Raw genomic sequence first — 24,193 nt, 5'->3', positions numbered from 1 at the left:
CTGCATGTTCCTAAGATTGTCTATTGTTCCTTAAAACCCCACTTAGCTAGTTGGACTTAACACCTACTCCCTGCCAAAAAAAAAAAAAATTTTAATCCCCTCACTCTATGCATGCACATGTATTTTACAACAGAAAGGTGGCTATGGCTGCATGGTCACGATTTGCCTTTATTTTGATAATATAAGTCTGACCCCACTTTCCAGATGATTATTATCATCCACAAGTATTTCCTGAGTCTCCACGAACGTCCCTGGCACTGCAGGAAATACGAGGAAGCAAGAATTCCAGTTCTGGTCTCCAGTCCCACATGGTGGGTGTCGGGGAGGAGAACCGAGAGCAGGCAGAGGAAAGAGCTCCCAAAGGAGGTGAGCGAGCCACACGGTGAGCAGTGGCTGCGCTTCCAAGGGGAAGGAAGGTCCTTTCAGCCAGAGTGAGTGAGGGAGCAGGAGGACCCCCAGGGGAATTTCAGTGTTCACGGAAAGAGGAGGAAGAGGTGTGACAGTGGCATACACAGAGGATGGGGGAAAAGCGTGATGGACAATCCAGAGATGGGGGCCAGGCCTGTTCAGCTGAGGGAAAGGGTTCATGGAAGGTGGGAAGCTGCCAAAAAGGTAGGTCTGCATCCTAACCTCTGGAACCTGTGAAGGTGATCTTATTTGGAAAAGGTGTCTTTGCAGATGGGTGGGCCCCAAATCCAATGACAACTGTCCTTATAAGAGACAGAAGAGAAGAAATCATCCACACACAGAGGAGAAGGCCATGTGAAGATGGAGGCAGAGACTGGAGTGATGCAGCCACAAGCCAAGGACACCTGGAGTCACCAGAAGCTGGAAGAGCAAGAAAGCCTTCTCTCCTAGCGCCTACAGAGGGAGCACAGTCCTGCCAACACCTTGATTTCAAATTTCTGGCCTCAGGAATGGTGAAGAGAATAAATTTCTGTTGTTTTAAGCCACAAAGTTTGTGGTAATTTCTTATGGCAGCCACAGGAAACTAATACAGAGAGGTTCTCTGGGGATTAGACTAGAAAGGTAGGCTGGGAACGTAGCTGGGGAAGGGGGAATTCATTCATTCACTCACTCACTCACTCAGTATTTATGTGCCATGTGCTGGAGTAGGAGTGGAACATACAGTGGAGTGCAGAGCAGACTCAGAGCTTACGAGATGACTTCATAAATATAGTGTAGAAATGACAGGAAAGGAAAGGAAAGGACAGCCTCTTGAAAGAACAGAGAGACTAAATAGGGAGGTGGGGGAATGTCGCCTGGGAAGGCTGTACTGAGAAAGTGGCACTTAAGCTGAGGCCTAAAGGGTGGTGTGACTTAGCCAGGAAGGCTACAGGAGAAAGGCATTTTAAGCAGAGGGCCTGGCATGTGCAAAGGGGCGGAGGCTGGAAGGAGGAGCAGCTCAAGAGTTCAGGTTATTGAAGGAATCCCTGCATTGGCTGAAGGCTAGGCCATGGGTTACATCCATCTTGGGATTCCGCCCGAAACACTGATCGGGTGGGTCCTTGACCCCATGCCGCCACCCCTTCCAGATCCTCCTGCCACCTCCCACTCCTCTTCCCCACCCCTGCTCAGAAACCACTTCCCCGCTCCTGCCCCAGCTCTTCACCCCCATTACACAGCGTGTTGTGCAAGTCCCTGCTGGCATTAACCTCACTTGCATCATAATACTTGTATATTCTCTTTCTCCCAGTTGACTGAATGTCTCCAACAAAGCACATCTGCGTTTTCTTGTGTAAACTTCACAACCATTCTGTGAGGGAGATTTGAGTGTCCTCACTTTACAGGTAAGAAAACAGAAGGTTGGAGGGAGCGGGTTGCCCCAGGTCACATAGGGAGGGAGAGAGCTCGATTAGTCCAGTGTGAACTCAAGCCAGTCTGCTTCCCAACCCAGGTCTTCCTATTGCCTGAGGCTGCCTCCATGACTGTGTGGCTGGACAAACGGTTCAAATTTTGGGTCTTAATTTAATTCTCCCCAAAGGACTTGAGCTTTTCACCCACCCCCACCCAAGGCAGGAGGATTGAACAGTTCTCACAGGGCATTGGCCACCCTGAGATGCTACAGACCAAGTCAAACTGTACAAATAGGAAACTGAAAGTTTAAACTGGCTCCAAAACATCACAGATAACACACAATCAAGCTTTAATATTTTAAAGCTGGATAGAGGGATGGGGGTGGGGTTAGAGGGGAGAAGACTTTCATTTTCCACTCCATCCACTTCCACATTGTTTGAATTTTTCCAGTGAACACAAATTAATTTTACATTTTTTCAGGTAACAATCATTTAAAAATAAACACAATAATTCTATCAGAAGTATTAAAAAAGAAATGACAGGCCCAAAATGGAGACACCTGTGCTAAAACCAAGACTTAATACCTAACCAAACTGCCATTACAACCTTCCCCAGGAATGTAATCCCAACTAGAAAATGTGAAATTTTCTAGTCAGCACCAATTAGGTCACTCTTTTGATCCCCCCAAAGGAAGATGAGGTAACTCCTTCGGTCCCCCATAGGGAGGTTACCTAAGCCAGAAATAATCTTTTTGTTTGTTTATGGCTTGTCTTGCCTTTGAAAACCTCTCCCTCTCTGCAGCCCTTTGGAGCTCCCCTCTACTTGCTAGATGGGATGCTGCCCAATTCATGAATCGTTCAATAATGCTAATTAGATCTTTAAATCTACTTGGTTGAATTTTTGTTATTCAACAGAAGAAATAATGACTCAAACATAAATTATGGAAGATTTTTACTTCATGTAAAATAAACAGCAGATTCAAACGTAGGAAAAGATGCTACCTTTATAACGCAATAGAAAATGTCATCTGGTACTAGACCTTGCCATGGCATTTACTGATGGGGAGAAGGAAATTAGATGATAGCACAATAGAATGGTTTGAGAGAAAAGTTAGATGTCTATAATTTAGCAAACCAAAGCCGCTAGTCAGGAACTGCCCCCTGATAAACTATGCCCTCCTGGTGGGTTGTAAAATTTTTCATTTGTTTAGATTTCCAAATTCCCCAGGTTAGCCCCTATGCCTGTCAAAATAATGGATATGGAGAATTCTTGCCTCACTGAAAGACTTACAGGAACCAGTGTGGAGATCTGACCCCAGGTGACCATCAACAAGGCTGTGCTTGGAGCATTTTCTCTCCCCACCACAACCAGGGAACCACAGCATACGTCCATGGTCACCCACTGCAATCCATTCTCCCTCCCGCTTACTATCCTCACAAGAATTGGTCAATCTCACAGCCATTCCAAACAACAGGGATGATTTCTCAAACCTGTTATTCAGGTTAGAGTTGGGGACACACAGATGACGGAGCTACATGGTGACCCACCCCACTGGAAAATATGGCAGCTACCGAGAATCCTCTGAGAGACTCAACGTGTGTCTTCATGACTGCATCACCACCTTGAAAGTAGGATTTGCCAAAACCAGAAACTCCAGGAGGAACCTGCCTCCACTTTTCACCCTGAAATATTTCTTCTATAAAACAGAAAACATTTGTGAAACAAACAGAATTCTCTAGAGCAGAGGTCAGCACTATTTTTCTATGAAGGGCCAAATGGTAAACATTTGAGGCTTTGCAGGTCATATGGACTCTGCTGCAACTATTCAAATCTGCCATTCGTAGTAAGAAAGTCCCCACAGACGGTAAGTAATCAAATGAACACGGCAGTGTTCCAGTAAAACTTTATCTACAAAAACAGGTGACAGTAGTTTGCAGACCCCTGCTACAGAGCAATCGAGTATTGTGCTTTCAGTTCTATACCTTAAAAGCCCTTTCTTAAATCAACAGGGGACAACCTTCGTATCGCTAAGCTTGGTCTGTACACCTAATGGTGGTCTCCTCTCCGCCAAGCAAATTACTGACCAAAACTAGGCTCTATATGTGAGTGGAGTGAAAAAGGGTTACACATGTTCTCCACCGGTGAAATAAGGAATAACAAGCACGGTTTTTAGATTTCTTTAAAATGAAAATAGAAGGGGGTGAGGTTCAAGTAGCACAGTTTTGGTTTTTCCTACCATCCCATGTCCAAACAACAAACTTGTTAATCATGAAACAAGATCTGAATTTACATCAAAGTCACAAGGATATCCTGAACAGAATGAAACTGGTTTTATCAAAAATCTACAGTTATTGACCCACCATAACAATATACAATTTCATAAACCAAATAGACATGTTTTCCTGTACTTCCAATACAGAAACCAAGAGAAACCTCCTGTGTTTCCAGAATAAAGTGCAGGTGGATTCATAACTAACCTCACAGTGGACAAGGCCTAAGCGTAAGGGGAGATGAGTGTATTTTTATAAGGAAACAACTTTATCTTTCTTTTCTTTGCTGTGTTAGGAGGAAATATACTTAAAAATACAAAACATACTTAACCTCTTCTCCCTTCGGGAAGTGTGGCCAGCTTCCAAGAGTGGGGGGCTTCAGGCTGGGGACAGGCCTGTAAGTTGGGTGTGGAGAAGGCAAAAAACTAAAAAAGATACCATCTGATTATTATTTCCCTCCATGTCTCACCGTCTTGCTTTGACACTGCTTCCTGCCTAGTCTTAGAGAAGAGACTCCACTACGGGACACCCGTGCTTGGGGAATGGCATCACTTACCTGGTTCCTTTCCTATTACAATTCTGCCTCCAGAGAGGGTTATAAGACAGTTAGACAAGAGCCTTGGTACTGAGGTGGGGGAAAGGGTGTGAGATAGGAACCCCAGGGAGCACCTGAGAGGGTCCAAGGGGAGTTGGCCGAATAGCCTGGGTCACTCTCAGAGGTATCTAAGAAGTCGGGGGGGGGGGGGGCTTCCCTGGTGGTGCAGTGGTTGAGAATCTGCCTGCAAATGCAGGGGACACGGGTTCGAGCCCTGGTCTGGGAAGATCCCACATGCCGCGGAGCAACTAGGCCCGTGAGCCACAACTACTGAGCCTGCGCGTCTGGAGCCTGTGCTCCGCAACAAGAGAGGCCGCGATAGTGAGAGGCCCGTGCACCGTGATGAAGAGTGGCCCCCGCTTGCCACAACTAGAGAAAGCCCTCACACAGAAACGAAGACCCAACACAACCAAAAAAATAATTAATTTTTTAAAAAAAGGAATAGCTCTTTAAAAAAAAAAAAAAAAAAAGAAGTGGTGGGCGGGGGGTGGCTACTTCCAGGGGCATCCAGTAGCTGTGTTGATCTGGGGTTCTCAAAAGCTTCGTGCCCACCCTTCAAAGGGAGAACTTCCTCCCACTGCACCAGTCCTGTGCCTGCGGCTCCTCGAGTGTGCACAGAGGAGAGAGCCGTGTTCTGCCATGCCTGTGTCTCACCAGCTCACTGCCTCACAGGGGAAAGGCTGGCCATGCCAGGGAGTTTATGCTGTGGCCATCATGCTCCCTAGGGCACTGAAGTCCCCAAGGAGTCCTCTAGGACACCGAGAGGAATTGGTCCTAGTAGTATGGTTAGTAAACATCTCCCTACCCTCACATAAACATAAAAACAATACAAAGAACTTGAGAAAACAGTGATAGACATGACCATATGAAAATTTAAACCTGCTGTATGTTTCAAAAGGGATTTAAAGACAAATGTCACATAATAATAATATTTATAATATGTATGACAAAGTATTAATATTTCTTAATTTGTGGAAAGCTCTTACAAATCCATAGCAAAGAATATTCCTGTAGAAAAGTGAACAAAGGTTACTAACAATCAGTTCACAAAACAACGACAATAAAGGTCAAACTCAACAAGAAAACAACCTGATTTTTAAAATGGGCAAAGGACCTGAATAGATATTTCTCCAAAGGTAATGTACAAATGGCCAAAAAGCTTATGAAATATACTCAATATCACCTCACATCCATAAGGATAGCTACTACCAAAAAAACAGAAAACAAGTATTGGTGAGGATATAGAGAAATTGGAACCTTTGTGCTGGTGGGAATGTAAAATGGTGTAGCTGCTATAGAAAATAGTATGGAGGTTCCTAAAAAAATTAAAGTAGAATTACCTTATGATCCAGTAATCCCACTTCCGGGTATATATCTAAAAGAGTGGAAAGCAGGATCTCAAAGAGACATTTGCACACCCATGTTCATAGCAGCGTTATTCATAACAGCCAAGAGGAGGAAGCAAATCAAGTGTCCATCAACAAACGAGGGATAAGCAAAATGTGGTGTGTGTATACACAATGGAATACCATTCAGCCTTTAAAAGGAAGGAAATTCTGACACACTCTACAACATGGATGAACCTTGAGGACATTATGCTAAGTGAAATAACCCAAACACAAAAAGACAAATATTTTATGATTACACTTACTTTATGAGGTTTCTAAAGTAGTCAAATTCATAGAAACAGAAAGTAGAACGGTGGTTTGCCAGGGCTGGGAGGAAGGGGAAATGGCGAGTTCTTGTTTAATGGGTATAGGGTTTCAGTTTCAAAGATCTGGAGATTTGTTACACAACAATGTGAATATACTCAACACTATTGAACTGTACGCTTAAAACAGGCAAGACGATAAATTCTATGTTTCTTACCACAATTAAAAATAACATTTTTTTTGATAAAAAGGTCAATAATCTATTTCGAGTGTTTAACCTTGCTGTAAGTGCAAATAAAAATGAGATGCCATATTTCTGTCTATCAAATTAGAATGTTTCTTCAATGATATCCATTGCTGGCAAGCATCATGGGAAATGGAACTGAATGCTGCTGGTAGGAATGTGAGCTATTTCAATATTTCTCAAAAACAATTTGGCCATATGTTTCAAAAGCATTTTGAAATTGCTTATGTTCTTTGACTCAATTATTCCACATCTGGAATCTCAACCTAAAAAAACTGGTCAGACATGTGCAAATAATTTTTGTATAAATGTTCACGATGCAGTATTTTTCATTTAAAAAATCAAATAAAATAGAAACCTAAATGTCCATAAGTAGTACACTAGGAAAAGTGAATTATGGTAGGGCTGCATAAGAGACCACCTTGTAGCCATTCCAAATTATGTTACAGAAGAATATTAAATGATACGAACTGTTCAAGAAGTATTAAGTGATCTTTTTACATATGTTTTTATTTCTTTACTTATTTATTTAAGAACCGAAACCTACATTTGACAAGTCAACAGTGGTCACTTCTGTTCTATTTCCTTCTTTTCTGTATTTTTCCAAAAGTTTACAATGCGTCTGTTAAAGTAAGAAAACCATGATGATATCACTTATATTCAGAATCTTAAAAGATGATACAAATGAACTTATTTACAAAACAGAAATAGACTCACAGACATAGAAAGCAAACTTACAGTTACCAAAGTGGGGGGGGGATAAATTGGGAATTTGTTATTAACAGATACACACTACTATATATGAAATAGGTAGACAACAAGGATACTGTATAGCACAGGAAAGTATATCAATATCTTGTAATAACCTATAATGGAAAAGAATCTGAAAAAATCTGTGTGTGTGTGTGTGTATGTGTGTGTGTGTGTATATATGACTGAATCACTTTGTACACCTGAAACGTAAATCAACTACATCCCAATAAGAAAGTGGGGAAAAAAAAAGAAAACTATATATATATATATATATATATATATATATATATATATGGATTTCTTTTCTTTTTTGGCCATATGGCTTGGCGTGCAGGATCTTAGTTCCCCAACCAGGGATTGAACCCAGGCCTACGGCAGTGGAAGCACCAAGTCCTAACCACTGGACCACCAGGGAACTCCCAGAAAACCATATATTTTTAAAAAGATAGTAAACAATGTATTCAATTACTTTTATTATTCCCCCCTCCAAAAAAAAAAAAACAATAGCTAATTTCACTTTCAGTGTTTGTTTCATTTCCTCCTAAATGTTCAGCAATTTTTTATTTAAATTTAAAAAATCACTGGCTTCTTACTTTCATCTGTATAAGGATATGCCATCAGTGGTGTTATTTAAAATTCAAAATTTAATTTAGTGCCAGTTTTTCCCAGACCTGCTCTCAGTGCTACCTATGTCCTTTGCAGGTCTGTAGTGGGGATAGGGGCGGGGGGGGGGGGGGCACGGTATAGCCCTCCCAAATCTCCCCTAGGGGGAAGTTCTTGGCCAGGGTCTTGCTGGAGGGGTAGTTCTACAGGTAGCCCTGTTTTCTATCACCTGTGGGGCCCTCCTCGGACACAGGAAACAGCATCAGTGATGGGCATCGGACTCCAGGGAAGCCCATGCACAGGTTAGCCAGGTGCCTGAGGCACGGCCTGGCATGGGAAGCAGGGACGGCTGGACGCCAGCTCCCTCCCAGCATTTAGACTAGGAAACACCAAGACTTGGCAGTTCTCTGGGTCCTGAAGCTAGGAAATGATGATGAGAAAAGGGAGAGATAACGATGTCTTAACTGGAGTTCTAAGGGACCAGAGCTTACACTTAAACAGAAGCCATGATGTAAATAAAAGATCTCTTGAGGTATTAAAGAAACCGGCCACCAGAAAAGTTGAATTACAGAAGCCGTCTTCAGCTGCTGATGTCCGCAGGGCTGCCTGGTGCCAGCGCCGTAACCCAGAGTTCTTACTTCCCCAGTGGCTTAAGTGCCCAGCGTCTCCTGGGTTCCCATGCACAGTGTCCTTACAATAAGCAACCCCGTACTTGATGTAGCTTGAGGGAGATCCCAATTTGTGCAATCAAAAGAGCTCAACCAAAATGAAAAAGGAAAAAGAGCTACACCAAACATGAGAATGGACTGAAGTGGGGCAGTCATGCGCTTTTGAGGAGGGCCGGCAAGGTGTGCAGAACCATGTGTAAATCAAGCCCAAGCTGTTTTTCCTCAGTCTGATCTTAGAACTTTAAAAAGGCAAAACCAAAATGGAAAATGGAAAAAAAAGCAGAAATCTGAAATTCAGTGAACGTTGGAAAGACAAATAAAATTACCATTAAATTTTTCCAGCATTTATCACACATACACAAAAATATATTAAAGAGGGTTAGCAGTCTAAAAAAATACTGGTTCCTAACACATAAAATAATGAAACCACTAACTTGCTAATCTCGATGATATAACCTCTATAATGAATATGATGCTAGGACAAATTTAGGGTTTGAAATCCAGAGACAAGAAAAAGAAAAAAAAAATATATATATATATACATATATATATATAATTTTAGCCTCACAACCATTTTGGTGGCATTTAGGAAAAGTGCTACCTTAGACTTACAGATGCTCCGGACACAGGCATGTGTATGTTGGGCCTGACCTCCACCTCCCTTCATACACATGCTAAGGAGAGCCACTGAGGGGAGAACAAAACACAACTAGGATAAACAGAGGAAGGAAAATAGCCATAAAAAGCAGATGTAGGAGAGAGGAGCAGACCGCTAGAGCAGACAGGCAGGTAATAATGGACTTCCTAACTTGTGCTGTGACATCTTCTTTCCTCACAAGAAACTTAACCTCCCAGATCAAATCCAAAAATATTTTTCACACTTCCCAAATGGTCTCCTTCCTTTTTTATGCTACTAAGTTTCTCCTATTACTGATTCATCTGGGCTACTCATTTTCCCCTTTTAGAAAAGCAGACAAACCTCAGAAGTTGGGGGAGGGGTATTAGTAACTTAAATATTAATGTGAATTAGTCCAATCGGATTGCATTCCTATTAACCAAGAGTGATCAATCTTCAGCTACTCACTCTCCTCCCCCACCACACAAGACCATCGGCTTTTGGGTTTATGGAGTTCTTTGCAGGCTGATGTATCCCTCAGTGCCCTGCCACAGGACCGTGAAAGACCTAAACACACAGCCTCCTAAAGAATGACAGAAAATGCCCTGCTCCTCTCTCCAGCCAACAGTTGGAGAGACATTTTTTTAACTCTCCACTCACCCCACCCCTTCACCTGATAAGAAGACTTTGCGAAAGTATTACCACAAAAGTTCCCATCAAAACACTACCTGAAGAAAAGCATCAAAAGAATAAAATACCTAGGATTAAATTTACCAAAAGTGCAAAACATATACTCTGAAAACTACAAAACACTGTTGAAAGAAATTAAAGAAGATCTAAATAAATGGAAAAACATCCCGTGTTCATGGATTGGAAAACTTAACATTGTTAAGATGGCAATTCTCCCCAAAATGATCTATAGATTCAGTGCAATCTATCATAATCCCAGCTGAATTCTTTGTACAAATTGACAAACCGATTCTAAAATTCACATCTAATTGCAGGGGACCCAAAACAGCCAAAACAACCCTGAAAAAGAAGAACAAAGTAGGAGGACTCTCACTTCCTGATTTTAAAACTCACTACAAAGCAACAGTACTCAAGACAGTGTGGGACTGGCACGAGGATAAACAAATAGACGAACAGAATAGAAATGAGAGTCCAAAAATAAACCCATATTTCTATGATCAACTGTTTTCATCAAGGGTACCAAAACCATTCAATGGGGAAAGAACAGTCTTTTTAATAAATGGTGCTGGGACAACAGGATAGCCAAGAATTAAGTTGGACCCCTACATTATACCATATATAAAAATTAACTCAAAATGTATCAAAGACCTAAATGTTAAGAGCAAAAACTATGAAGTCTTAGGAGAAAACAGGTAAATCTTCATGGCCTTGGATTTAGCAAAGGATTCTTAGATATAATAAAAGCATGAGCAATAAAAGAAAAAATAGATAAATTAGACTTCACAAAAATTAAAAACTTTTGCGCTTCAAAGGATACCATCAAGAAAGTGAAAAGTCAACGCACAGAATGGGAGAAAACATCTGCAAATTGTTTATCTGATAAGGAACTTGTACTATCCAAAATATATAAAGAACTCTTACAACTCAGTAATAAAAAGACTTAAGGATCTAATGTATAACATGGTGACTATAGTTGATAAGACTGTACTGTATAACTGAAATTTTCTAAGAGAGCAGAATTTAAATGTTCTCACCAAAAAAAAAAAAAAACGTAAATAAGTGAGGTGGTGGATGTGTTAATCAACTCAGTGGGGGAACCTTTCACAACGTATACACATATTATCACATTGTACACTTTAAATACCTCACAAATTTGTCAACTGTACCTCAATAAAGCTGGAAAAAATAATAAAAAGACTAATAACTCAATTCAAAAATGGGCAAAGGATCCTGAATAGACATTCTTCCAAGGAAGATATACAAATGGACAATAGGCACATAAAAAGATGCTTGATGTCATTAGTCATTGGGGAAAGCAAATCAAAACCACAGTGAGATACCACTTCACTCCCAGTAGGCTGGCTAGAATCAAAAAGTCAGATAATAACAAATGTTGGCAAGAATGTAGAGAAATTGGAACTGTCATATATTGCTGGTGGATATATAAAATGGTGCAGCCACTTTGGAAAACACTCGCATTTTCTCAAACAATTAAACATAGTTTACCATTTGACCTGGCAATTCTATTTTAGGTATATACACATATGTCCACAGAGAAACTGGTATATAAATAGCAGCATTATTCATAATAGTCAAAAAGTGGAAACAACCCAACTGTCCAGTAATGGGCGAATGGATAGACAAAGTGTGGTATATCTATACAATGGAGTATTATCCGACAATAAAAAAGAGTGAAATACTGACACATCCTACAACAGAGATAAACCTTGAAAACACCATGGTAAGTGAGAGAAGCCAGTCACAAAAGTCCACATATTATATGACTTCCATTCACATGAAAGTCCAGAATAGGGAACTCTATAGAGACAGAAAAGAGATTCTGGGTTGCTTGGGGCTTGGGTGGAGTGGGTGGAAAGGTGGAGATTGGGGGTACAGAGGGTGATAGCTAAAGGACAGTGAAATGAGGTAGTGAAATATTCTAAAATTGGCTGTGATGATGGTTGCACGTATCTGTGAATATGCTAAAAACCACTGAATTGTACACTGCAATTGGGAAATTGTATAGTATGCAGATATCACAACAAAGCCACTTAAAAAAATAAAAAGTAAAGTACTATCTGAAACCCTTCATTCGTGGCCCTAGTGTCACTCATCCTGCAAACCACAACGTCTGCCAAGCTGAAGGCCCTCCAGGCATCAACCCTCCCCTGGGGTTCTCTCATCCCTACCTGGCTCCTGTCCCTCTGCCATCTCTCCTAACCCTGCCTTCCAATATGCCCCTGGAACCCTCAATCTAGAGCCAGCAAATGTCCCACATTTGCACTTATCTCAGCAGCTTTATCTTAGCTGGGTCCTGGTTCTTCCACCCTCCCCTTCCATGGTAACCCTCCCAAGTCAAAACTGCTCATTTCCTCAGCCCTCCTGTTTTTCAGGACCAGGATAAACCAAATTTCCCTGGTCACTGTTATCTCCAGACAGTAACCTACCAAGAAGCACCCAGAACCTAGGCATGGGACCAACTAACTCCCCTCTCCTCACTTCCTAGCATCAATTCCTTCTCTCCAGGCTCCTGCTCCTCATTTCTACATTTTTAGGGACCTCCTCCTCTGTGTGTTCCTCCCCACTTTTTCCTGATCCCTCCAAGGAGAACCTCACTCACAGAATGACCTAACATTCCCTGGTCTCACCTTAGCCTGTTCTCCTTCATTCCTGTGACCTAACACTTTGTTTACCAACAATGTATTTACCATGTGGCTACATCCCAACCAGGAACTGTTCTTTGAAATGGAAAACTAAAAAGTCCCCTCTGGGGGCTTCCCTGGTGGCGCAGTGGTTGAGAGTCCGCCTGCCAATGCAGGGGACACGGGTTCGAGCCCTGGTCCAGGAAGATCCCACATGCCACGGAGCAACTAAGCCCGTGCGCCACAACTACTGAGCCTGTGCTCTAGAGCCTGCGAGCCACAACTACTGAGCCTGTGTGCCGCAACTACTGAAGCCCATACGCCTAGAGCCTGTGCTCTGCAACGGGGGAAGCCACTGCAATGGGAAGCCCACGCACTGCAAGGAAGAGTGGCCCCCGCTTGCCGCAACTAGAGAAAGCCGGCGTGCAGCAACGAAGACCCAACACAGCCAAAAATAAAAAAAAAAAAAAAAAAAAAAAAAAAAAAAGTCCCCTCTGACCACCACCTTCCCACCCTTCCTTTTCTCACTTCCTCATTCTCACCCAAATTGCTCTTCCACTTGAATGAAAAGCCACTAAAACTTTTGATCCTACCCTTCTTATTCTCCCTCTGGACTTCACTTCCTTCTACCATTCAAATATTCTCCCCCCTCCAGCATCCTTTTTTTCCTGCTTCATTGACACATAGCTCCTTCTACCTGCCAGCCCCCCAAACATGGATCAACATAGGCTCTGCCTCCTCCACTTTCTCTCTTGTCCTGTCCAATACTGAAGAAAAATCCAGTCGTTCTGTGACAGGCTCCATCACCAGGTTCTGAGTTCCAGCCTAAGTGCGGCCCTCCAGGGTTCAGGAGTCTTTCCACTCATCCAGCAGCTTCAGACCATTATCTCTCATCCCAGCCTCCTTCCTCCTCCCAGTCTACTCCTCCTCTATCATCTGATAACTGTATCTCCCACTTCATCAGATAGTAAGACCATCAGGTTTACACTCTTCATCTTGATCCTCTGCCGCCTTGAAATCTACCCATATATTCACTCACTTCCCTTAGTCTCAAAGAAAAGCATCAAACTCTCTCTTGTCTTCATGATCTTACCTCCCTGACCTCCTCCAAGACCTCAGCCCATCAATTATTCCACCCCCTTAATAACTACAGCTTCTTTCTTTTCATTAGTCCCTTCTCCTTCCCCAACAAGCAAGCTCAGGTTCTTCTCATCCCAGTGTAGATGGGCAGCCCTGCCTAATTCATCAACCTATGAAAGACCAGGCGCTGCTGCAGACATTGGAGATGGGGCAACAAACAAAACAACCCCAGGTCCCAGGTTTCACTTACATCAGAGTGGGAGGAGAAGGAAGGTTCTCCAATAAATGTACAACTCAGCCATAAAAAAAGAATGAAATTTTGCCATTTGTAATAACATGGATGGACTCGGAAGGTATTATGCTTAGTGAAATAAGTCAGACGGAGAGAGACAAATACTATATGATATCACTTATACGTGTAATCGAAAAAATACAACAAAACTAGTGAATATAACAAAAAAGAAACAGAATCACAGATATAAAGAACAAATTAGTGGTTACCATTGGGGAGAGGGAAGGGAGAGGGGCAATATAGGGGTAGGGGATTAAGAGGTACAAACTATTAGGTATAAAATAAATAAGGTACAAGGATATATTGTATAACACAGGCAATATAATCAATGTTTTATAATAACTATAAATGGAGCATAATCTTTAAAAATTGTGAGTCACTATATTGTACACCTGTAACATATAATATTGTACATCAACAGTACTTCAATCTTTAAAAAGATAATAAACAAGCTTAATGACGAAAATGGAACAGGTGTACAATATAGTGATTCACAATCACTTGGTGGGGACTTGGTGGGGACGACTTCACATTCGGGTCATCAGGGAAGGCTTCTCTGAGGAGGTGACATTTGAGCTGAAACCTGAAAGGCAGGAGGGAGCCAGTGCAAGGCAGTCTGGGGAAAGAGCACTCCAGGAGGAGCAATCACCTCGTGCCAAAGCCCCAAGGCGGAACAAGCTTGGCTTACCTGGGGAGCCAAGGAAGCCATGTGGTCGGATGGAGTGTGGGGGATGAGAGAGAGGAGCTCAGAGAGGGAGGCAGGTGCCCTGTGGACCACAGTGAAGAATCTGGAAGCCATGGGAGCATTTCCAGCAGAGGAGTGACATAATCTGACTTATGCGTTAGCAGGATCCCTCTGGCTGCTGGGTGGGGAATAGATTATCAGGGGCCACAGCCGAAGCAGGGAGGCCCGTTGGGAGGCTACTGACATGGCGCAGACCAGACGTGATAGTGGCTCAGACACAGGAGTAGCAGCAGAGGTGTGTATGAGGGGAAGTAGCTATTGGTGTGCTTCCTCATCTGTGCATATCCAATCAGACAAGAGAGAAAGTGATGAGCCACAGTTGCTAAGAGAGAGGGACCACAGCATCTATTCAAGAAGGGTTCTATGAGACATGCTGCAGGGGAAGGAGACAGACACTCGCTGCAGCTTAGGGCCTGCAGGTGATGCAGTGAGGCCCCCGTGGGAAAGAGGGCATTCTTCTCCCCACCTCCGCACTGACACCCCAAAGGCTGGTCTTGACCTGCAGACAGTGAGCGGTGTGTGGTTGGCGGAGGACATGAGCAGTTTCTGTGGTGAGGAACCACACGTGGCTTCCCAGGAGAAGCCACAGACTCACTGTCACCTTCCACTTTAATCAGGGCAGTTCCCCAAAGGGCCACTGGCAGCCCTCTTCTCTTCCACTCTACACTCTTCTCCGTCTCGGCCACCACCCCCATCTCACATGCAAAGGAGTCCACAATCAGAACCTCCTAGTGGACATCCAGGTCCAGACATCCTTCAGGCACCTCAAACTGACTGTGTCCAATCCAGGCTGGTTGTCACATGACACCTCTTCCTGGCCCTTCCAAAACGCAGCCAATTTATCACCTCCTATGCCATCCATTTTAGTTAGTGGTGTCAGTATCCACACGTTGACTCAAGTGAGATCCCAGAGGCTGTCTTTGATTGCTTCCTTTCCCTTACTTTCCAAATCCAGCTGGTCAGCAAGCCCTGACCATCCTCTCTCTCAATGCCTCCTAAGTCCATTCCCTTCTCACAGCCCCCAATGTCACTGGCCTAATTCAGGCTCTTGTCATTTCTCTCCTGGACCCGAGCTGGAACAATGGTAGATTCTTGGGCCCAACACACTTAGCAACTTCTCATAAATGATTTTTGAACAAATGAGAGAGAATGCATGAATAAAGAAAATGACTGAGTGGACAGATGAATGAGGAAAACAAACAAAAGAATCAATCAATGCTGTGTAGAAACAAAGAAAACTAAGGAATATATAGTCTAATGGAGGAGATGCAACCAAGCAGGTACAAGGCATCAGGTGATAAACAGAGTGCTATGGGGGGAGGAGGACGGAAAATAACACAAATAGATTGTCTTCCAGTTGTCAAGTACTGCCAGGCACTTCACACATGGTTCACACATGACTCACCCAGAAACCATGTGATATATTGTGCTCCAGATGGGGAAACCAACATTCAAAGAAGTTAAGTAACCATCCAAGGCCACCCAACACATAAGGGGCAGTGTTCAGACTCAAACTTAGGTCCACAGTCCCTAAATCCCACGTTGGTTAGTGGACACAGGCTTATACGACAGGCTAGACTTCAAAAGATAATAATAATAACCAACACCCAGAGAGTCCTTCTGACCAACAGTCACTGTGCTAAGCACTTTACATATATCCTCATAAAAACCCTATGAAGCAGATATGAACATTATCCCCCTTTTACAGTTAGGAAAACAGAAGTACCAAGAAGGTAACAAGTCATTTGTCAAAGGTCATACAGCTACTAAGCGACAGAACTGAGATTTGAGCCCAGGCGGTCTTGCTGCAGTGTCCATGCTGGTCGTCCCTTTAAGCTTCTGTTGTGTTGCCCTAAGGATGGAGGTAAGATGGCAGAGGTGGGTTCCAGGTGGAGGGGACAGTCTGCTTACCTCCAGGGAGGCAAGAAGTTGCAAGCCACTTTGGGGAACAGGAAGTGGCTCGCTGTGGCAGGCTCCAGGGAGTGGTGGAAAGTGAGACTCCAGGCAAAGGTGGGATCGGACATGCGGCTTCCTGTCACCTGGCCCAGGTCCTTGGCCTGTCTTGTTTGATATATAAAGTTCCTCCCTCTTTCACAACGTAGTGAACAGTTGGAGGAGTACGTTCGCTCTGTTTTCTTAACCAAAGTATTTCGTTCTCTTGCATCTGAAGGTGGAAAAGCTAAAAGGCAAAGGAATCACTGATTTGTTGGTCTTACCGTTAACTAGACGGTACGACCTTCTCTCCCACAGTCCATGCAGATAAATATCAGTGCCATGATCCCTTGGCATTGATTCTTTTTATTCTTCTTCTTTTTTTTTTTGGCCGCATTGGGTCTTCGTTTCGGTGCGTGGGCTTCTCATCGCGGTGGCTTCTCTTGTGGTGGAACACGGGCTCTAGGCACGCGGGCTTCAGTAGCTGTGGCGCGTGGGCTCAGTAGTTGTGGCACGCAGGCTCTAGAGCGCAGGCTCAGTAGTTGTGGCGCACAGGCTTAGTTGCTCCGCAGCATGTGGGATCTTCCCAGACCAGGACCAGGGCTTGAACCCGTGTCCCCTGCATTGGCGGGAGGACTCCTATCCACTATGCCACCAGGGAAATCCCGGCACTGATTCTTGACACAGATTTAGTTTGAAAAGATTACACATACTTTAAAAATCTGTCTCTGATTTTATTTCCTGGTACTATAAGTGTGAGCCGATACACTGCCATCTTTACAGCTCACTACTACAAGGTTATATACAAGTCGGTCACACATAAATTTATATTAGGAACACTTTAGTAGAAGAAATTAAAAGGCAGATCCCCAAAACTAACATTTAATTTGAAAACTGCTTTGGGAAATTAAAAAAAAAGAAGAAGAAGAAGAAGAAGACCAGGTCTGCCAAGTAATCTAAGCAAGTCCTTGAGTCATTTTGAACCTACTGGGGTCATAATCTCATCAGTCACAGGAAAAGGTCATCTTGGAATCTGCAAGTGCTATTCTAGTTCCTTCCTGCATGAAAATCTAGGGGGGGAAAAATGATCACAACTGGAAAGCCTCCCAACTTGAAGGAGACCAACATAGTCATTCCGCATGGTCAGGAGGACAGACTAAGTAAAAGAGCCCCAAGAAATGTTCTCTGACCTCCGAGAGTAAATATTCTAAAGCAAAATAATTATTTTTACATATTTTAGTTCAAATTAAATTTAAAGTAGTATAATTCAGGAAGTTTGAAAAACAGAGGAGTAAAATTACCACCCATAATTAGGGTGACCACATACCCTGGGTTAGTCAGGACAGTCTTGGTTTATACTCCTCACACTGTAATTATTAAGAGCACACACACACATACACACACATTTTAAGAGTGCTCAAAAGTACTGTGGTTTAAATGGTAAGTTATTTCTGGTCACCCTAGCATAATCCAGTGCTATAAACAACCGTCACCACAGTTCTGGTATATTTCTTTGCTGTCTTTTTCTCACATGCATATTTTTTATCATCATAATCAAGTGTTTTCACAAACCTATATATTCTTTTCTTCAATTTTCATTACAACAAAAATAGCATTCTATGTTCCTAGATAATAGGTCATAGCATTCCACTGGGTAGATGCTACCTTTCCTCTATTGTTGAACATTTAGGTGGCTTCAAGACAGTTTTAAAGGAAATGAATTTGTGGGGTACTTAGAGGACCAGTGTATAGGTGAGGAAGAGTCAAGACAATAGTAATGAGGAGGAAATTTCACAAATTCTATTTTTTATGAACAGGGGAGTGCCCCTGTTCCCTTCTAGACCAACGAATTTCTTCATTCTTCCCTGATCAAGGGTTCCCAGACCCATTCCAGTGTGTGTGTGTGGCCTTTGCATTCTTGCCCATACAATCCGTGCTCCAAACATGCAGAGTGATCCTCTCAATACAAAATTCAGATCAAACGCCTCTCCTGCCTGAAGTGCCCCCACGGCTGCCCACTGCAATAAGAATAAACTCCAAAGCCATTGCCATGTCTTATAAGCCCCATGTGGTCTGATCCCAGCCTACATTCCTGCTTCACCTGCTTCCCCTCTCTTCTTTACTCTCTGCCCCTCTGGCCTTCTCTCCATCTCTCATGTATACCAACTTCATTCCATCCCAGGGCCTCTGCACTTACTAGTCCCTCTTTCTAGAATGTTATTCTCTGTATCTTCTCTGACTATGTCTTCAACTCAGATGTCACCAGAGTCATCTATGCTGCAATACCTTAACTAAAGTTTCCTCCCAAAGTCATTCTCTTTCCAGTTACACTATTTTATTTTCCTTGTGGCATTCAACACAATCTGAATGTATATTATTTGTTTCTATGTATTTTTTCCCCCTGTGATGTGGGCTCCAAGAGGGCAGAGACTCTGCCCAGTTCACTGCTGCACCCCAGTGCCCAGCCCGTAATAGCAGATGGCAAGCAAGTAACTAGAATGAGTGAACGACAGTGGACAGGAGAGTTGCCGTGAGAACAGATCCTTATTCAATCAGCAAAGTACTACAAACCCCTTTTTGTTATTCTGCAAAATGATCAACCAGAACTATTATGTGGAAATAATGAAATTAATGAAACAAAATATTCATCCAAGAACACATCATCAACACCAATAAACAATATCACCTGGATTAAAGGAATTAAATTTTTGCTTTGTAGGACCCCCCCACCAAAATATAAAGAAAAAACTTCTAGCAGTCTGAAATATATAACAGGGGTCCCTATATGGCATTTAGGTCCATGACCAAGTTTTTAACGGTCCACAGTAAAATGGGAAAAAGAAAACAATGCATTCAATTTTTAGAAAGCTAAAATCTTTCAATTTAAAGGACTCTCCATTATTCTTAGATTATGCCTTTCCTACTTTTGGGGTATCAAAATATTCTTTTATACGACAACAGGGATTGTATCCAATAGGTTGTGAGGAGGTTTTTATGCCCTTTATATGGAAAGCAAAAAGTTAGTGATCCTGGGGCTTCCCTGATGGCGCAGTGGTTAAGGATCTGCCTGCCAATGCAGGGGACATGGGTTCAAGCCCTTGTCTGGGAAGATCCCACATGCCACGGAGCAGCTAAGCCCGTGCGCCACAGCTACTGAGCCTGCGCTCTAGAGCCCTTGCGCCACAACTACTGAGCCTACGTGCCGCAACTACTGAAGCCCGCGTGCCTAGAGCCCGTGCTCCGCAACAAAAGAAGCCACTGCAATGAGAAGCCCGCGCACCGCAACGGAGTAGCTCCCACTTACCGCAACTAGAGAAAGCCCTCGTGCAGCTATGAAGACCCAAAGCAGCCAAAAATAAAATAAATAAATTTATTTTAAATAAAAAACGTTAGTGATCCTGTGCTAGGCCTCAACGTTCTTTTATCATTTTAGAAATCCAAGAATTCCACAGATCTGGGTATCATTCATCTCTGCATTCCCCTCACTCCTTCTTCTCAACTGTGGCCCTTGGAGGTTTTACTAGGCCCACAGTTGTACCAACTCTAATCCTAGAGTGCCAGACCCTCTGGCTCTGTGGGAAAGAGGCAGGACCAATCAATGATTCAATCAATTAGTGACGCCTGCCATGGTGAGGAGGAGGGTGGGCAGGAGATGGGAGATGCAGTGGAGGGAGAGTGGCATGAGCAATGCGTCTAGAAAAATAACCCCTCCCCCTAAGACATGTCAGAGCCCAATATTAAAACCACTTGGAAAATCATAAGTGAGAAATCTAAGTGACTTGTTCAGTCCCTTAACATAAGTCGTTGCTGAACAGAGAGAAGTGAGGACAGTGAAGTCACGAGGGTGCCCAGCGGTCAGCCAGCCTCCCTCGTTACCTCCTGGTACATGACTCATTGCCTGCCTCACCAAAACTGTGGGAAGCTGTCAGTGCGGAATCCATGAGCTCACCAGGCTGCGGTGCACCTGGGAAGGAACCTTGGCCAAGGTAGTCTGGCCAGGAAAGGGCTCAGGGGGGAAGGGGTCACAAAACTGACCAAATTAAACTAAGCCAGTGGGAGTCGTTTTCAAAGAAGGCTAATCTTGTGATCTTGTCAGCAATTTTAAAGTCCAACCATTAACAAAATACCAAGAAGGAAAACAAATGCAGGTGGTTGGGGAGTGGGAAAGAAAACGAAGACCAGCCTTGTTCTAGGAGCAGACCTGGCATACTGGAGTTCTCTGTGAATTCATCTGGAGTGAAGCAAAAGTCAAGATTTGAAACTTGTTACCTTCATAAATTGGAAAAGGGTGAAACAGCTGGGACAAGCATCATGCCCATTAACTAGCTCTGTCCAGGCCCAGGGCTCCGGGTGCTGCTGCTTTGCCTGCCTCATGGAAACCAAGACAGGATTCCATCCAAGTCAGGCCAGAGCTCGCACCTCCACCCTGACCGGAACACAGGGTCACTGGCTCCAAAGTCTAGAGCTCACACACCCTTTGACCTGGCAGCCCCACCTCTGGGAAGGGATCCTCGAGAAAGACCAGCACCCAGGCGCCAAGCCACACATGTGAGGCTGCTCACTGTGGCCGTGTTTATAACTAAAAAAGTTGAGACAACCGAATGCCCATTCCTAAGGGAGTGATCAAATAAAGTGAGCCGCATTCACAGAATAACTTGCCGTTGTTCAAAAAAGAGGGAAATCTGGAAGTGCTAAGGTGGGGGGATGTCCATGATGCACTAAGTGGAAACAACAAATTGCAGAACAACATGCAGTGTGATCCCGTTGTTTCAGTGTGTACGTACACTTGTATACACTGATATGCTTGGAGATGCATAGAAAAAGATTCCAGAAGAATTAAAAAAGACATATGCACCCCAATGTTCATTGCAGCACTATTTACAATAGCCAGGACATGGAAGCAACCTAAATGTCCATCAACAGAGGAATGGATAAAGCAGATGTGGTACATATATACAGTGGAATATTACTTAGCCATAAAAAGGAACAAAATTGGGTCATTTGTAGAGACGTGGATGGATCTAGAGACTGTCATACAGAGTGAAGTAAGTCAGAAAGAGAAAAATAAATATTGTACATTAACGCATATATGTGGAACCTAGAAAAATGGTACAGATGAACTGGTTTGCAGGGCAGAAATAGAGATACAGATGTAGAGAACAAACATATGGACACCAAGGGGGGAAAGTGGCAGGTGGTGGGTGGTGGTGTGATGAATTGGGAGATTGGGATTGACATATATACACTAATATGTATAAAATGGATAACTAATAAGAACCTGCTGTATAAAAAAATAAATAAAATAAAATTCAAAAATTCAAAAAAATAAAAGATGTGGTACATATATACAATGGAATATTACTCAGCCATAAAAAGGAATGAAATTGGGTCATTTGTAGAGACATGGATGGACCTAGAGACTGCCATACAGAGTGAAGTAAGTCAGAAAGAGAAAAACAAATATCATATAATAACACATATATGTGGAATCTGATAAAACTGGTATAGACGACCTTATTTACAAAGCAGAAATAGAGACACAGACGTAGAGAACAAACGTGTGGATACCAAGGGGGAAAGGGGGGGGGGATGAATTGGGAGATTGGGATTGACACATATACGCTATTGATACTATGTATAAAACAGATAACTAATGAGAACCTACTGTATAGCACAGGGAACTCTACTCAATGCTCTGTGGTGACCTAAATGGGAAGGAAATCCAAAAAGGAGGGGATATATGTATACATATGTATACGTATAGCTGATTCACTTTGTTGTACAGTATAAATTAACACAATATTGTAAAGCAACTATACTCCAATAAAAAAAAATCTTTAACTTAAAAAAAAATGAATGCAATTGGAGCAGGGGAGGGGGACTTCCTTTTTTTTTTTTTTACTTTATACACTCCTGGATTGTTAACTTCTTTTTCTTTTAATATATTACCTTTGTGATTTGAAAATACAGATCAAATAAATATGTAAGTACATATAACATATATAAAATAAACAAGAGCCCCGCCCAAATCATCTTTATTCCTCTTGCTGAATCAGGAAAAAACAATTACTAGGACAGAAAGCAAGGCTGGAGAAGGGACCACTCAAGTCCTCTCTCCAGCAGCTGTTTGATATTTCTCCCTCCCTTAGCTGACATGTCAGGTTGGATTTTTATTTAGTTCTGATGAAGAACACTTACTTTTTGAAGCAGGATTTGAATTAGCAGAAAACAAAACAAGAAGTGCAGAGCAAATCGGTTTAGATGAAGAACCTAGTGGTAAGACGGGAATAAAGACACAGACCTACTAGAGAATGGACTTGAGGATATGGGGAGGGGGAAGGGTAAACTGTGACAAAGTGAGAGTGGCATGGACATATATACACTACCAAACGTAAAATAGATAGCTACTGGGAAGCAGCCGCATAGCACAGGGAGATCAGCTCGGTGCTTTGTGATCACCTACAGGGGTGGGATAGGGAGGGTGGGAGGGAGGGAGATGCAAGAGGGAAGAGATATGGGAACATATGTATATGTATAACTGATTCACTTTGTTATAAAGCAGAAACTAACACACCATTGTAAAGCAATTATACTCCAATAAAGATGTTAAAAAAAAAAAAGAAGTGAGCTCTGCCAGTTTGCGGCGCTATCAGGCACTGACAGCCAACAGCTTTTTTGGCCCAAGGTCTCATTGATATACCTTTCCAACTCCACCCACAGAGCCTGCACCCATCTCTGAATATACTATTTATTTATAATGCATCCTCCCCTTGCTTCCAAATGAATGTGAAGTAGTTCCCCAATAGATTCAAGGCAGTGAACAATAGTTGACCTAAAGATGGTAAAGCTATTAATATAGGAATTGAGGTAAGAATAAGGAAAAAACTAAAATGTTATTTTAAGTATAAACCCTTAACACACATAAGCATATTTAATTTTTGGTTGATATACACTAATGCTCCTTAAGGTCTATACTGCAAAACCAAGGTTTATAACAATCAGGAAAATCACCTAGAAAGACATTGCTACAGTGTCCACTTCTGATTCACTGAATAAATCTAAATTCCACAAGCTTCCTCACGCTCTTCAGAGGCACCAACATTTTTCATAAGCCTTTCTCATGACCATATAAAAGTATAATAAATCTTTGGACACATACCTACCTTGCTGACACAGGGGTTTGATCATCTTCAAAAACTAGCTTGAAAGGCAGCATCAGAGTGTTTGGAGCTCAGGTTTGGAGCCACTCACATCTGGGTTCAATCCCAACTATGCTACTCATGGCTGTGTGACCTTGAACAAGTTATTTAACCTCTCTGAGCTTCCATTTTCTTGTGGGGGGGGGAAAGCATCCTTAATAGTGCTTATTTCATAAGGTCACTGTGAGAACTAAATCAGGTAAGTAATTAAAGCACTTAGCAAGCATGCAATAAAAATTAAGTTTGACCACTGGCTGAATTCTTGGTACCTTTCTTTTCAAAATGTAAGAACAATGGAAAATGCATAAAATTATATATCCAATCCAGTAAAAAGCTGGACTGGATATATGCATATACATGTGTATCTCCACAGATCAGAGAGAGAAAAGCAAGACTTGCCTTTCCCAAAGGATGC

General features: G+C 42.6%; 1 protein-coding gene across 3 annotated transcripts in view; it reads right to left on the bottom strand.

The window, feature by feature from the left end:
• SNX10 (sorting nexin 10) overlaps window positions 1-24,193 on the bottom strand; it is a 76,260-nt gene that overhangs the window by 26,742 nt on the left and 25,325 nt on the right. The window lies entirely within an intron of this gene.

This window comes from Balaenoptera borealis, assembly GCF_965194805.1.
Source record: "Balaenoptera borealis genome assembly, chromosome: 7".
Classification (NCBI taxonomy): domain Eukaryota; kingdom Metazoa; phylum Chordata; class Mammalia; order Artiodactyla; family Balaenopteridae; genus Balaenoptera; species Balaenoptera borealis.
The sequence above is the reverse complement of the archived record's forward strand: the minus strand, read 5'-3'. Positions and strand labels throughout refer to the sequence as shown.